At 47.5% G+C, this 12,322-nt stretch overlaps 23 non-coding genes across 23 annotated transcripts; all 23 read left to right on the top strand.

Annotated features, from left to right (window-relative positions):
- Positions 1-497: 497 nt before the first annotated feature.
- Positions 498-570, top strand: Trnar-ucg. Its single transcript has one exon. It is a non-coding gene; the product is annotated as a tRNA-Arg (tRNA).
- A 438-nt stretch (positions 571-1,008) lies between these two features.
- On the top strand, positions 1,009-1,081 carry Trnak-cuu. The gene has a single exon. It is a non-coding gene; the product is annotated as a tRNA-Lys (tRNA).
- Positions 1,082-1,402: 321 nt separating this feature from the next.
- Positions 1,403-1,474, top strand: Trnat-agu. The gene has a single exon. It is a non-coding gene; the product is annotated as a tRNA-Thr (tRNA).
- A 542-nt stretch (positions 1,475-2,016) lies between these two features.
- Positions 2,017-2,089, top strand: Trnar-ucg. Its single transcript has one exon. It is a non-coding gene; the product is annotated as a tRNA-Arg (tRNA).
- A 438-nt stretch (positions 2,090-2,527) lies between these two features.
- Positions 2,528-2,600, top strand: Trnak-cuu. Its single transcript has one exon. It is a non-coding gene; the product is annotated as a tRNA-Lys (tRNA).
- Positions 2,601-2,921: 321 nt separating this feature from the next.
- Positions 2,922-2,993, top strand: Trnat-agu. The gene has a single exon. It is a non-coding gene; the product is annotated as a tRNA-Thr (tRNA).
- A 542-nt stretch (positions 2,994-3,535) lies between these two features.
- On the top strand, positions 3,536-3,608 carry Trnar-ucg. Its single transcript has one exon. It is a non-coding gene; the product is annotated as a tRNA-Arg (tRNA).
- A 438-nt stretch (positions 3,609-4,046) lies between these two features.
- Positions 4,047-4,119, top strand: Trnak-cuu. Its single transcript has one exon. It is a non-coding gene; the product is annotated as a tRNA-Lys (tRNA).
- Positions 4,120-4,440: 321 nt separating this feature from the next.
- Positions 4,441-4,512, top strand: Trnat-agu. Its single transcript has one exon. It is a non-coding gene; the product is annotated as a tRNA-Thr (tRNA).
- Positions 4,513-5,057: 545 nt separating this feature from the next.
- Positions 5,058-5,130, top strand: Trnar-ucg. The gene has a single exon. It is a non-coding gene; the product is annotated as a tRNA-Arg (tRNA).
- A 438-nt stretch (positions 5,131-5,568) lies between these two features.
- On the top strand, positions 5,569-5,641 carry Trnak-cuu. Its single transcript has one exon. It is a non-coding gene; the product is annotated as a tRNA-Lys (tRNA).
- A 321-nt stretch (positions 5,642-5,962) lies between these two features.
- Trnat-agu lies at positions 5,963-6,034 on the top strand. The gene has a single exon. It is a non-coding gene; the product is annotated as a tRNA-Thr (tRNA).
- A 542-nt stretch (positions 6,035-6,576) lies between these two features.
- On the top strand, positions 6,577-6,649 carry Trnar-ucg. Its single transcript has one exon. It is a non-coding gene; the product is annotated as a tRNA-Arg (tRNA).
- Positions 6,650-7,087: 438 nt separating this feature from the next.
- On the top strand, positions 7,088-7,160 carry Trnak-cuu. Its single transcript has one exon. It is a non-coding gene; the product is annotated as a tRNA-Lys (tRNA).
- A 321-nt stretch (positions 7,161-7,481) lies between these two features.
- Positions 7,482-7,553, top strand: Trnat-agu. Its single transcript has one exon. It is a non-coding gene; the product is annotated as a tRNA-Thr (tRNA).
- Positions 7,554-8,606: 1,053 nt separating this feature from the next.
- On the top strand, positions 8,607-8,679 carry Trnak-cuu. The gene has a single exon. It is a non-coding gene; the product is annotated as a tRNA-Lys (tRNA).
- Positions 8,680-9,000: 321 nt separating this feature from the next.
- On the top strand, positions 9,001-9,072 carry Trnat-agu. Its single transcript has one exon. It is a non-coding gene; the product is annotated as a tRNA-Thr (tRNA).
- Positions 9,073-9,614: 542 nt separating this feature from the next.
- On the top strand, positions 9,615-9,687 carry Trnar-ucg. Its single transcript has one exon. It is a non-coding gene; the product is annotated as a tRNA-Arg (tRNA).
- A 438-nt stretch (positions 9,688-10,125) lies between these two features.
- On the top strand, positions 10,126-10,198 carry Trnak-cuu. The gene has a single exon. It is a non-coding gene; the product is annotated as a tRNA-Lys (tRNA).
- Positions 10,199-10,519: 321 nt separating this feature from the next.
- Positions 10,520-10,591, top strand: Trnat-agu. The gene has a single exon. It is a non-coding gene; the product is annotated as a tRNA-Thr (tRNA).
- Positions 10,592-11,136: 545 nt separating this feature from the next.
- Trnar-ucg lies at positions 11,137-11,209 on the top strand. Its single transcript has one exon. It is a non-coding gene; the product is annotated as a tRNA-Arg (tRNA).
- Positions 11,210-11,647: 438 nt separating this feature from the next.
- Trnak-cuu lies at positions 11,648-11,720 on the top strand. Its single transcript has one exon. It is a non-coding gene; the product is annotated as a tRNA-Lys (tRNA).
- A 321-nt stretch (positions 11,721-12,041) lies between these two features.
- Trnat-agu lies at positions 12,042-12,113 on the top strand. Its single transcript has one exon. It is a non-coding gene; the product is annotated as a tRNA-Thr (tRNA).
- The last annotated feature ends 209 nt before the right edge of the window (positions 12,114-12,322 follow it).

The following is a 12,322-nucleotide window of genomic DNA, read 5'->3' as shown; positions in this document are numbered from 1 at the left end:
AGCGGTCAAGGATATAAAAAATTATGAATGGGTTCGGTATTTAAGAAATGCTCTCGCAAATGAATAGTGCGAATGGTGCTATTAAAGTAGGCACCAGAAACTGCTGCTTTTGGCAGTCTCCGGAGAATGCCGACGTGGAATACTTAGTTCTTGTGATGTATTTTCTACCCCTGGTAGAGACCCTCGCGGTTGTCGTCGTCGTCGGCGCCGCCGCCGCTTTGGTAATAGAGGCAACTCGCCATTGTATGACATAGGGTGAGGCACCTTCTGCAAGCGACTGAGATGGCAGTAAGCAATTGAAGCTGATTTGCAACCTCTTGTTTGATCAGCGTCACAAGGGCTTGAATGTAACTTGCGATGGGACACAGCAAGAAGTAGCGTCGCCTTTTTAGTACTGAAATTGGAGATGGAGAATTGCGTCAAAGATGGGAAATTCATTCCGGCAAGCGTACAAATGGCGACAATGAGGTGTGTGTGGGGAAGCATATTGCGCCAGTGACCGTGTGGCCTAATGGATAAGGCGTCGGACTTCGGATCCGAAGATTGCAGGTTCGAATCCTGTCACGGTCGAGTTTTTCCAGTTCTGCAAAAGATGCATGCTGTTTTGCTGAGTTGTTTGAGTACTACAAATCTAGTTGAAAGTTGCTGCTGTCCGCTTCCTGGCTGCAAACCGGCGTCTACCTGAAGCTCAAGGAAGACAAAGGGGTTGTGTAGCGAAATTTTCGGCACAGTGCCGATCAGGAGAGATTTTTGGAACTACTGCGTCTGACTCAGGACCCAAGAGCTGCGCCACAGGCGTCTGCGCACAGTCGAGCATGTGTGTTGAATAATGGTGCTGATAGCCACGTATCATTTCAAGTAGATTTGATGCCTTTCGGAAAATTTATTTCATTGAATAGGAATTGTAGCTCATTTGTGGCAGCAGGAAATAAGCTGTAGTCAAAAGGATCTTCCATAGATGGTCGCAGGTCGCATAAATACTGTATGGCTCGTGACACGTTGTGTGGAGCCCGGCTAGCTCAGTCGGTAGAGCATGAGACTCTTAATCTCAGGGTCGTGGGTTCGAGCCCCACGCTGGGCGGCGCAAAATTTTGTGTCTACGCGGATGCAACCTGCGCCCCTCTCGTGAGCCTTGCGTAATGAACGTAACGGGTTACGACGATGCCTAGCTTCGTATGAATATCAGAGGAATGGTTTTTGAAGCTGAAAGTAGCTCTGAAATGAAATAAAAGTGTTGTTTTGGAATTTTAGGCGTACATCGATATCGTGTGAGATGTGTAGGAAAGCAGCAGCTGTGCTAACTAAATACAAATAATGGTCGCTAATGCGGTGCGTTTCCAGCTGAAGGGCTCCGATTGACTGGTCCATAAGATTGAAGTACCCGAAATGTGAACTAGGCGGCGCCTCCTTAGCTCAGTGGCAGAGCGCTGGTCTAGTAAACCAGAGGTCGTGAGTTCGATCCTCACAGGAGGCAAAAGAATTTTGTAACAGCCCCTTCTAACGTAGATCTTTCGAAAAAAGCGGTCAAGGATATAAAAAATTATGAATGGGTTCGGTATTTAAGAAATGCTCTCGCAAATGAATAGTGCGAATGGTGCTATTAAAGTAGGCACCAGAAACTGCTGCTTTTGGCAGTCTCCGGAGAATGCCGACGTGGAATACTTAGTTCTTGTGATGTATTTTCTACCCCTGGTAGAGACCCTCGCGGTTGTCGTCGTCGTCGGCGCCGCCGCCGCTTTGGTAATAGAGGCAACTCGCCATTGTATGACATAGGGTGAGGCACCTTCTGCAAGCGACTGAGATGGCAGTAAGCAATTGAAGCTGATTTGCAACCTCTTGTTTGATCAGCGTCACAAGGGCTTGAATGTAACTTGCGATGGGACACAGCAAGAAGTAGCGTCGCCTTTTTAGTACTGAAATTGGAGATGGAGAATTGCGTCAAAGATGGGAAATTCATTCCGGCAAGCGTACAAATGGCGACAATGAGGTGTGTGTGGGGAAGCATATTGCGCCAGTGACCGTGTGGCCTAATGGATAAGGCGTCGGACTTCGGATCCGAAGATTGCAGGTTCGAATCCTGTCACGGTCGAGTTTTTCCAGTTCTGCAAAAGATGCATGCTGTTTTGCTGAGTTGTTTGAGTACTACAAATCTAGTTGAAAGTTGCTGCTGTCCGCTTCCTGGCTGCAAACCGGCGTCTACCTGAAGCTCAAGGAAGACAAAGGGGTTGTGTAGCGAAATTTTCGGCACAGTGCCGATCAGGAGAGATTTTTGGAACTACTGCGTCTGACTCAGGACCCAAGAGCTGCGCCACAGGCGTCTGCGCACAGTCGAGCATGTGTGTTGAATAATGGTGCTGATAGCCACGTATCATTTCAAGTAGATTTGATGCCTTTCGGAAAATTTATTTCATTGAATAGGAATTGTAGCTCATTTGTGGCAGCAGGAAATAAGCTGTAGTCAAAAGGATCTTCCATAGATGGTCGCAGGTCGCATAAATACTGTATGGCTCGTGACACGTTGTGTGGAGCCCGGCTAGCTCAGTCGGTAGAGCATGAGACTCTTAATCTCAGGGTCGTGGGTTCGAGCCCCACGCTGGGCGGCGCAAAATTTTGTGTCTACGCGGATGCAACCTGCGCCCCTCTCGTGAGCCTTGCGTAATGAACGTAACGGGTTACGACGATGCCTAGCTTCGTATGAATATCAGAGGAATGGTTTTTGAAGCTGAAAGTAGCTCTGAAATGAAATAAAAGTGTTGTTTTGGAATTTTAGGCGTACATCGATATCGTGTGAGATGTGTAGGAAAGCAGCAGCTGTGCTAACTAAATACAAATAATGGTCGCTAATGCGGTGCGTTTCCAGCTGAAGGGCTCCGATTGACTGGTCCATAAGATTGAAGTACCCGAAATGTGAACTAGGCGGCGCCTCCTTAGCTCAGTGGCAGAGCGCTGGTCTAGTAAACCAGAGGTCGTGAGTTCGATCCTCACAGGAGGCAAAAGAATTTTGTAACAGCCCCTTCTAACGTAGATCTTTCGAAAAAAGCGGTCAAGGATATAAAAAATTATGAATGGGTTCGGTATTTAAGAAATGCTCTCGCAAATGAATAGTGCGAATGGTGCTATTAAAGTAGGCACCAGAAACTGCTGCTTTTGGCAGTCTCCGGAGAATGCCGACGTGGAATACTTAGTTCTTGTGATGTATTTTCTACCCCTGGTAGAGACCCTCGCGGTTGTCGTCGTCGTCGGCGCCGCCGCCGCTTTGGTAATAGAGGCAACTCGCCATTGTATGACATAGGGTGAGGCACCTTCTGCAAGCGACTGAGATGGCAGTAAGCAATTGAAGCTGATTTGCAACCTCTTGTTTGATCAGCGTCACAAGGGCTTGAATGTAACTTGCGATGGGACACAGCAAGAAGTAGCGTCGCCTTTTTAGTACTGAAATTGGAGATGGAGAATTGCGTCAAAGATGGGAAATTCATTCCGGCAAGCGTACAAATGGCGACAATGAGGTGTGTGTGGGGAAGCATATTGCGCCAGTGACCGTGTGGCCTAATGGATAAGGCGTCGGACTTCGGATCCGAAGATTGCAGGTTCGAATCCTGTCACGGTCGAGTTTTTCCAGTTCTGCAAAAGATGCATGCTGTTTTGCTGAGTTGTTTGAGTACTACAAATCTAGTTGAAAGTTGCTGCTGTCCGCTTCCTGGCTGCAAACCGGCGTCTACCTGAAGCTCAAGGAAGACAAAGGGGTTGTGTAGCGAAATTTTCGGCACAGTGCCGATCAGGAGAGATTTTTGGAACTACTGCGTCTGACTCAGGACCCAAGAGCTGCGCCACAGGCGTCTGCGCACAGTCGAGCATGTGTGTTGAATAATGGTGCTGATAGCCACGTATCATTTCAAGTAGATTTGATGCCTTTCGGAAAATTTATTTCATTGAATAGGAATTGTAGCTCATTTGTGGCAGCAGGAAATAAGCTGTAGTCAAAAGGATCTTCCATAGATGGTCGCAGGTCGCATAAATACTGTATGGCTCGTGACACGTTGTGTGGAGCCCGGCTAGCTCAGTCGGTAGAGCATGAGACTCTTAATCTCAGGGTCGTGGGTTCGAGCCCCACGCTGGGCGGCGCAAAATTTTGTGTCTACGCGGATGCAACCTGCGCCCCTCTCGTGAGCCTTGCGTAATGAACGTAACGGGTTACGACGATGCCTAGCTTCGTATGAATATCAGAGGAATGGTTTTTGAAGCTGAAAGTAGCTCTGAAATGAAATAAAAGTGTTGTTTTGGAATTTTAGGCGTACATCGATATCGTGTGAGATGTGTAGGAAAGCAGCAGCTGTGCTAACTAAATACAAATAATGGTCGCTAATGCGGTGCGTTTCCAGCTGAAGGGCTCCGATTGACTGGTCCATAAGATTGAAGTACCCGAAATGTGAACTAGGCGGCGCCTCCTTAGCTCAGTGGCAGAGCGCTGGTCTAGTAAACCAGAGGTCGTGAGTTCGATCCTCACAGGAGGCAAAAGAATTTTCTAACAGCCCCTTCTAACGTAGATCTTTCGAAAAAAGCGGTCAAGGATATAAAAAATTATGAATGGGTTCGGTATTTAAGAAATGCTCTCGCAAATGAATAGTGCGAATGGTGCTATTAAAGTAGGCACCAGAAACTGCTGCTTTTGGCAGTCTCCGGAGAATGCCGACGTGGAATACTTAGTTCTTGTGATGTATTTTCTACCCCTGGTAGAGACCCTCGCGGTTGTCGTCGTCGTCGTCGGCGCCGCCGCCGCTTTGGTAATAGAGGCAACTCGCCATTGTATGACATAGGGTGAGGCACCTTCTGCAAGCGACTGAGATGGCAGTAAGCAATTGAAGCTGATTTGCAACCTCTTGTTTGATCAGCGTCACAAGGGCTTGAATGTAACTTGCGATGGGACACAGCAAGAAGTAGCGTCGCCTTTTTAGTACTGAAATTGGAGATGGAGAATTGCGTCAAAGATGGGAAATTCATTCCGGCAAGCGTACAAATGGCGACAATGAGGTGTGTGTGGGGAAGCATATTGCGCCAGTGACCGTGTGGCCTAATGGATAAGGCGTCGGACTTCGGATCCGAAGATTGCAGGTTCGAATCCTGTCACGGTCGAGTTTTTCCAGTTCTGCAAAAGATGCATGCTGTTTTACTGAGTTGTTTGAGTACTACAAATCTAGTTGAAAGTTGCTGCTGTCCGCTTCCTGGCTGCAAACCGGCGTCTACCTGAAGCTCAAGCAAGACAAAGGGGTTGTGTAGCGAAATTTTCGGCACAGTGCCGATCAGGAGAGATTTTTGGAACTACTGCGTCTGACTCAGGACCCAAGAGCTGCGCCACAGGCGTCTGCGCACAGTCGAGCATGTGTGTTGAATAATGGTGCTGATAGCCACGTATCATTTCAAGTAGATTTGATGCCTTTCGGAAAATTTATTTCATTGAATAGGAATTGTAGCTCATTTGTGGCAGCAGGAAATAAGCTGTAGTCAAAAGGATCTTCCATAGATGGTCGCAGGTCGCATAAATACTGTATGGCTCGTGACACGTTGTGTGGAGCCCGGCTAGCTCAGTCGGTAGAGCATGAGACTCTTAATCTCAGGGTCGTGGGTTCGAGCCCCACGCTGGGCGGCGCAAAATTTTGTGTCTACGCGGATGCAACCTGCGCCCCTCTCGTGAGCCTTGCGTAATGAACGTAACGGGTTACGACGATGCCTAGCTTCGTATGAATATCAGAGGAATGGTTTTTGAAGCTGAAAGTAGCTCTGAAATGAAATAAAAGTGTTGTTTTGGAATTTTAGGCGTACATCGATATCGTGTGAGATGTGTAGGAAAGCAGCAGCTGTGCTAACTAAATACAAATAATGGTCGCTAATGCGGTGCGTTTCCAGCTGAAGGGCTCCGATTGACTGGTCCATAAGATTGAAGTACCCGAAATGTGAACTAGGCGGCGCCTCCTTAGCTCAGTGGCAGAGCGCTGGTCTAGTAAACCAGAGGTCGTGAGTTCGATCCTCACAGGAGGCAAAAGAATTTTGTAACAGCCCCTTCTAACGTAGATCTTTCGAAAAAAGCGGTCAAGGATATAAAAAATTATGAATGGGTTCGGTATTTAAGAAATGCTCTCGCAAATGAATAGTGCGAATGGTGCTATTAAAGTAGGCACCAGAAACTGCTGCTTTTGGCAGTCTCCGGAGAATGCCGACGTGGAATACTTAGTTCTTGTGATGTATTTTCTACCCCTGGTAGAGACCCTCGCGGTTGTCGTCGTCGTCGGCGCCGCCGCCGCTTTGGTAATAGAGGCAACTCGCCATTGTATGACATAGGGTGAGGCACCTTCTGCAAGCGACTGAGATGGCAGTAAGCAATTGAAGCTGATTTGCAACCTCTTGTTTGATCAGCGTCACAAGGGCTTGAATGTAACTTGCGATGGGACACAGCAAGAAGTAGCGTCGCCTTTTTAGTACTGAAATTGGAGATGGAGAATTGCGTCAAAGATGGGAAATTCATTCCGGCAAGCGTACAAATGGCGACAATGAGGTGTGTGTGGGGAAGCATATTGCGCCAGTGACCGTGTGGCCTAATGGATAAGGCGTCGGACTTCGGATCCGAAGATTGCAGGTTCGAATCCAATCACGGTCGAGTTTTTCCAGTTCTGCAAAAGATGCATGCTGTTTTACTGAGTTGTTTGAGTACTACAAATCTAGTTGAAAGTTGCTGCTGTCCGCTTCCTGGCTGCAAACCGGCGTCTACCTGAAGCTCAAGCAAGACAAAGGGGTTGTGTAGCGAAATTTTCGGCACAGTGCCGATCAGGAGAGATTTTTGGAACTACTGCGTCTGACTCAGGACCCAAGAGCTGCGCCACAGGCGTCTGCGCACAGTCGAGCATGTGTGTTGAATAATGGTGCTGATAGCCACGTATCATTTCAAGTAGATTTGATGCCTTTCGGAAAATTTATTTCATTGAATAGGAATTGTAGCTCATTTGTGGCAGCAGGAAATAAGCTGTAGTCAAAAGGATCTTCCATAGATGGTCGCAGGTCGCATAAATACTGTATGGCTCGTGACGCGTTGTGTGGAGCCCGGCTAGCTCAGTCGGTAGAGCATGAGACTCTTAATCTCAGGGTCGTGGGTTCGAGCCGCACGCTGGGCGGCGCAAAATTTTGTGTCTACGCGGATGCAACCTGCGCCCCTCTCGTGAGCCTTGCGTAATGAACGTAACGGGTTACGACGATGCCTAGCTTCGTATGAATATCAGAGGAATGGTTTTTGAAGCTGAAAGTAGCTCTGAAATGAAATAAAAGTGTTGTTTTGGAATTTTAGGCGTACATCGATATCGTGTGAGATGTGTAGGAAAGCAGCAGCTGTGCTAACTAAATACAAATAATGGTCGCTAATGCGGTGCGTTTCCAGCTGAAGGGCTCCGATTGACTGGTCCATAAGATTGAAGTACCCGAAATGTGAACTAGGCGGCGCCTCCTTAGCTCAGTGGCAGAGCGCTGGTCTAGTAAACCAGAGGTCGTGAGTTCGATCCTCACAGGAGGCAAAAGAAATTTGTAACAGCCCCTTCTAACGTAGATCTTTCGAAAAAAGCGGTCAAGGATATAAAAAATTATGAATGGGTTCGGTATTTAAGAAATGCTCTCGCAAATGAATAGTGCGAATGGTGCTATTAAAGTAGGCACCAGAAACTGCTGCTTTTGGCAGTCTCCGGAGAATGCCGACGTGGAATACTTAGTTCTTGTGATGTATTTTCTACCCCTGGTAGAGACCCTCGCGGTTGTCGTCGTCGTCGGCGCCGCCGCCGCTTTGGTAATAGAGGCAACTCGCCATTGTATGACATAGGGTGAGGCACCTTCTGCAAGCGACTGAGATGGCAGTAAGCAATTGAAGCTGATTTGCAACCTCTTGTTTGATCAGCGTCACAAGGGCTTGAATGTAACTTGCGATGGGACACAGCAAGAAGTAGCGTCGCCTTTTTAGTACTGAAATTGGAGATGGAGAATTGCGTCAAAGATGGGAAATTCATTCCGGCAAGCGTACAAATGGCGACAATGAGGTGTGTGTGGGGAAGCATATTGCGCCAGTGACCGTGTGGCCTAATGGATAAGGCGTCGGACTTCGGATCCGAAGATTGCAAGTTCGAATCCAATCACGGTCGAGTTTTTCCAGTTCTGCAAAAGATGCATGCTGTTTTACTGAGTTGTTTGAGTACTACAAATCTAGTTGAAAGTTGCTGCTGTCCGCTTCCTGGCTGCAAACCGGCGTCTACCTGAAGCTCAAGCAAGACAAAGGGGTTGTGTAGCGAAATTTTCGGCACAGTGCCGATCAGGAGAGATTTTTGGAACTACTGCGTCTGACTCAGGACCCAAGAGCTGCGCCACAGGCGTCTGCGCACAGTCGAGCATGTGTGTTGAATAATGGTGCTGATAGCCACGTATCATTTCAAGTAGATTTGATGCCTTTCGGAAAATTTATTTCATTGAATAGGAATTGTAGCTCATTTGTGGCAGCAGGAAATAAGCTGTAGTCAAAAGGATCTTCCATAGATGGTCGCAGGTCGCATAAATACTGTATGGCTCGTGACACGTTGTGTGGAGCCCGGCTAGCTCAGTCGGTAGAGCATGAGACTCTTAATCTCAGGGTCGTGGGTTCGAGCCCCACGCTGGGCGGCGCAAAATTTTGTGTCTACGCGGATGCAACCTGCGCCCCTCTCGTGAGCCTTGCGTAATGAACGTAACGGGTTACGACGATGCCTAGCTTCGTATGAATATCAGAGGAATGGTTTTTGAAGCTGAAAGTAGCTCTGAAATGAAATAAAAGTGTTGTTTTGGAATTTTAGGCGTACATCGATATCGTGTGAGATGTGTAGGAAAGCAGCAGCTGTGCTAACTAAATACAAATAATGGTCGCTAATGCGGTGCGTTTCCAGCTGAAGGGCTCCGATTGACTGGTCCATAAGATTGAAGTACCCGAAATGTGAACTAGGCGGCGCCTCCTTAGCTCAGTGGCAGAGCGCTGGTCTAGTAAACCAGAGGTCGTGAGTTCGATCCTCACAGGAGGCAAAAGAATTTTGTAACAGCCCCTTCTAACGTAGATCTTTCGAAAAAAGCGGTCAAGGATATAAAAAATTATGAATGGGTTCGGTATTTAAGAAATGCTCTCGCAAATGAATAGTGCGAATGGTGCTATTAAAGTAGGCACCAGAAACTGCTGCTTTTGGCAGTCTCCGGAGAATGCCGACGTGGAATACTTAGTTCTTGTGATGTATTTTCTACCCCTGGTAGAGACCCTCGCGGTTGTCGTCGTCGTCGGCGCCGCCGCCGCTTTGGTAATAGAGGCAACTCGCCATTGTATGACATAGGGTGAGGCACCTTCTGCAAGCGACTGAGATGGCAGTAAGCAATTGAAGCTGATTTGCAACCTCTTGTTTGATCAGCGTCACAAGGGCTTGAATGTAACTTGCGATGGGACACAGCAAGAAGTAGCGTCGCCTTTTTAGTACTGAAATTGGAGATGGAGAATTGCGTCAAAGATGGGAAATTCATTCCGGCAAGCGTACAAATGGCGACAATGAGGTGTGTGTGGGGAAGCATATTGCGCCAGTGACCGTGTGGCCTAATGGATAAGGCGTCGGACTTCGGATCCGAAGATTGCAGGTTCGAATCCTGTCACGGTCGAGTTTTTCCAGTTCTGCAAAAGATGCATGCTGTTTTACTGAGTTGTTTGAGTACTACAAATCTAGTTGAAAGTTGCTGCTGTCCGCTTCCTGGCTGCAAACCGGCGTCTACCTGAAGCTCAAGCAAGACAAAGGGGTTGTGTAGCGAAATTTTCGGCACAGTGCCGATCAGGAGAGATTTTTGGAACTACTGCGTCTGACTCAGGACCCAAGAGCTGCGCCACAGGCGTCTGCGCACAGTCGAGCATGTGTGTTGAATAATGGTGCTGATAGCCACGTATCATTTCAAGTAGATTTGATGCCTTTCGGAAAATTTATTTCATTGAATAGGAATTGTAGCTCATTTGTGGCAGCAGGAAATAAGCTGTAGTCAAAAGGATCTTCCATAGATGGTCGCAGGTCGCATAAATACTGTATGGCTCGTGACACGTTGTGTGGAGCCCGGCTAGCTCAGTCGGTAGAGCATGAGACTCTTAATCTCAGGGTCGTGGGTTCGAGACCCACGCTGGGCGGCGAAAAATTTTGTGTCTACGCGGATGCAACCTGCGCCCCTCTCGTGAGCCTTGCGTAATGAACGTAACGGGTTACGACGATGCCTAGCTTCGTATGAATATCAGAGGAATGGTTTTTGAAGCTGAAAGTAGCTCTGAAATGAAATAAAAGTGTTGTTTTGGAATTTTAGGCGTACATCGATATCGTGTGAGATGTGTAGGAAAGCAGCAGCTGTGCTAACTAAATACAAATAATGGTCGCTAATGCGGTGCGTTTCCAGCTGAAGGGCTCCGATTGACTGGTCCATAAGATTGAAGTACCCGAAATGTGAACTAGGCGGCGCCTCCTTAGCTCAGTGGCAGAGCGCTGGTCTAGTAAACCAGAGGTCGTGAGTTCGATCCTCACAGGAGGCAAAAGAAATTTGTAACAGCCCCTTCTAACGTAGATCTTTCGAAAAAAGCGGTCAAGGATATAAAAAATTATGAATGGGTTCGGTATTTAAGAAATGCTCTCGCAAATGAATAGTGCGAATGGTGCTATTAAAGTAGGCACCAGAAACTGCTGCTTTTGGCAGTCTCCGGAGAATGCCGACGTGGAATACTTAGTTCTTGTGATGTATTTTCTACCCCTGGTAGAGACCCTCGCGGTTGTCGTCGTCGTCGTCGGCGCCGCCGCCGCTTTGGTAATAGAGGCAACTCGCCATTGTATGACATAGGGTGAGGCACCTTCTGCAAGCGACTGAGATGGCAGTAAGCAATTGAAGCTGATTTGCAACCTCTTGTTTGATCAGCGTCACAAGGGCTTGAATGTAACTTGCGATGGGACACAGCAAGAAGTAGCGTCGCCTTTTTAGTACTGAAATTGGAGATGGAGAATTGCGTCAAAGATGGGAAATTCATTCCGGCAAGCGTACAAATGGCGACAATGAGGTGTGTGTGGGGAAGCATATTGCGCCAGTGACCGTGTGGCCTAATGGATAAGGCGTCGGACTTCGGATCCGAAGATTGCAGGTTCGAATCCTGTCACGGTCGAGTTTTTCCAGTTCTGCAAAAGATGCATGCTGTTTTACTGAGTTGTTTGAGTACTACAAATCTAGTTGAAAGTTGCTGCTGTCCGCTTCCTGGCTGCAAACCGGCGTCTACCTGAAGCTCAAGCAAGACAAAGGGGTTGTGTAGCGAAATTTTCGGCACAGTGCCGATCAGGAGAGATTTTTGGAACTACTGCGTCTGACTCAGGACCCAAGAGCTGCGCCACAGGCGTCTGCGCACAGTCGAGCATGTGTGTTGAATAATGGTGCTGATAGCCACGTATCATTTCAAGTAGATTTGATGCCTTTCGGAAAATTTATTTCATTGAATAGGAATTGTAGCTCATTTGTGGCAGCAGGAAATAAGCTGTAGTCAAAAGGATCTTCCATAGATGGTCGCAGGTCGCATAAATACTGTATGGCTCGTGACACGTTGTGTGGAGCCCGGCTAGCTCAGTCGGTAGAGCATGAGACTCTTAATCTCAGGGTCGTGGGTTCGAGACCCACGCTGGGCGGCGAAAAATTTTGTGTCTACGCGGATGCAACCTGCGCCCCTCTCGTGAGCCTTGCGTAATGAACGTAACGGGTTACGACGATGCCTAGCTTCGTATGAATATCAGAGGAATGGTTTTTGAAGCTGAAAGTAGCTCTGAAATGAAATAAAAGTGTTGTTTTGGAATTTTAGGCGTACATCGATATCGTGTGAGATGTGTAGGAAAGCAGCAGCTGTGCTAACTAAATACAAATAATGGTCGCTAATGCGGTGCGTTTCCAGCTGAAGGGCTCCGATTGACTGGTCCATAAGATTGAAGTACCCGAAATGTGAACTAGGCGGCGCCTCCTTAGCTCAGTGGCAGAGCGCTGGTCTAGTAAACCAGAGGTCGTGAGTTCGATCCTCACAGGAGGCAAAAGAAATTTGTAACAGCCCCTTCTAACGTAGATCTTTCGAAAAAAGCGGTCAAGGATATAAAAAATTATGAATGGGTTCGGTATTTAAGAAATGCTCTCGCAAATGAATAGTGCGAATGGTGCTATTAAAGTAGGCACCAGAAACTGCTGCTTTTGGCAGTCTCCGGAGAATGCCGACGTGGAATACTTAGTTCTTGTGATGTATTTT

This window comes from Schistocerca piceifrons, unplaced genomic scaffold (genome assembly GCF_021461385.2).
Source record: "Schistocerca piceifrons isolate TAMUIC-IGC-003096 unplaced genomic scaffold, iqSchPice1.1 HiC_scaffold_1771, whole genome shotgun sequence".
Classification (NCBI taxonomy): domain Eukaryota; kingdom Metazoa; phylum Arthropoda; class Insecta; order Orthoptera; family Acrididae; genus Schistocerca; species Schistocerca piceifrons.
The sequence above is the reverse complement of the archived record's forward strand: the minus strand, read 5'-3'. Positions and strand labels throughout refer to the sequence as shown.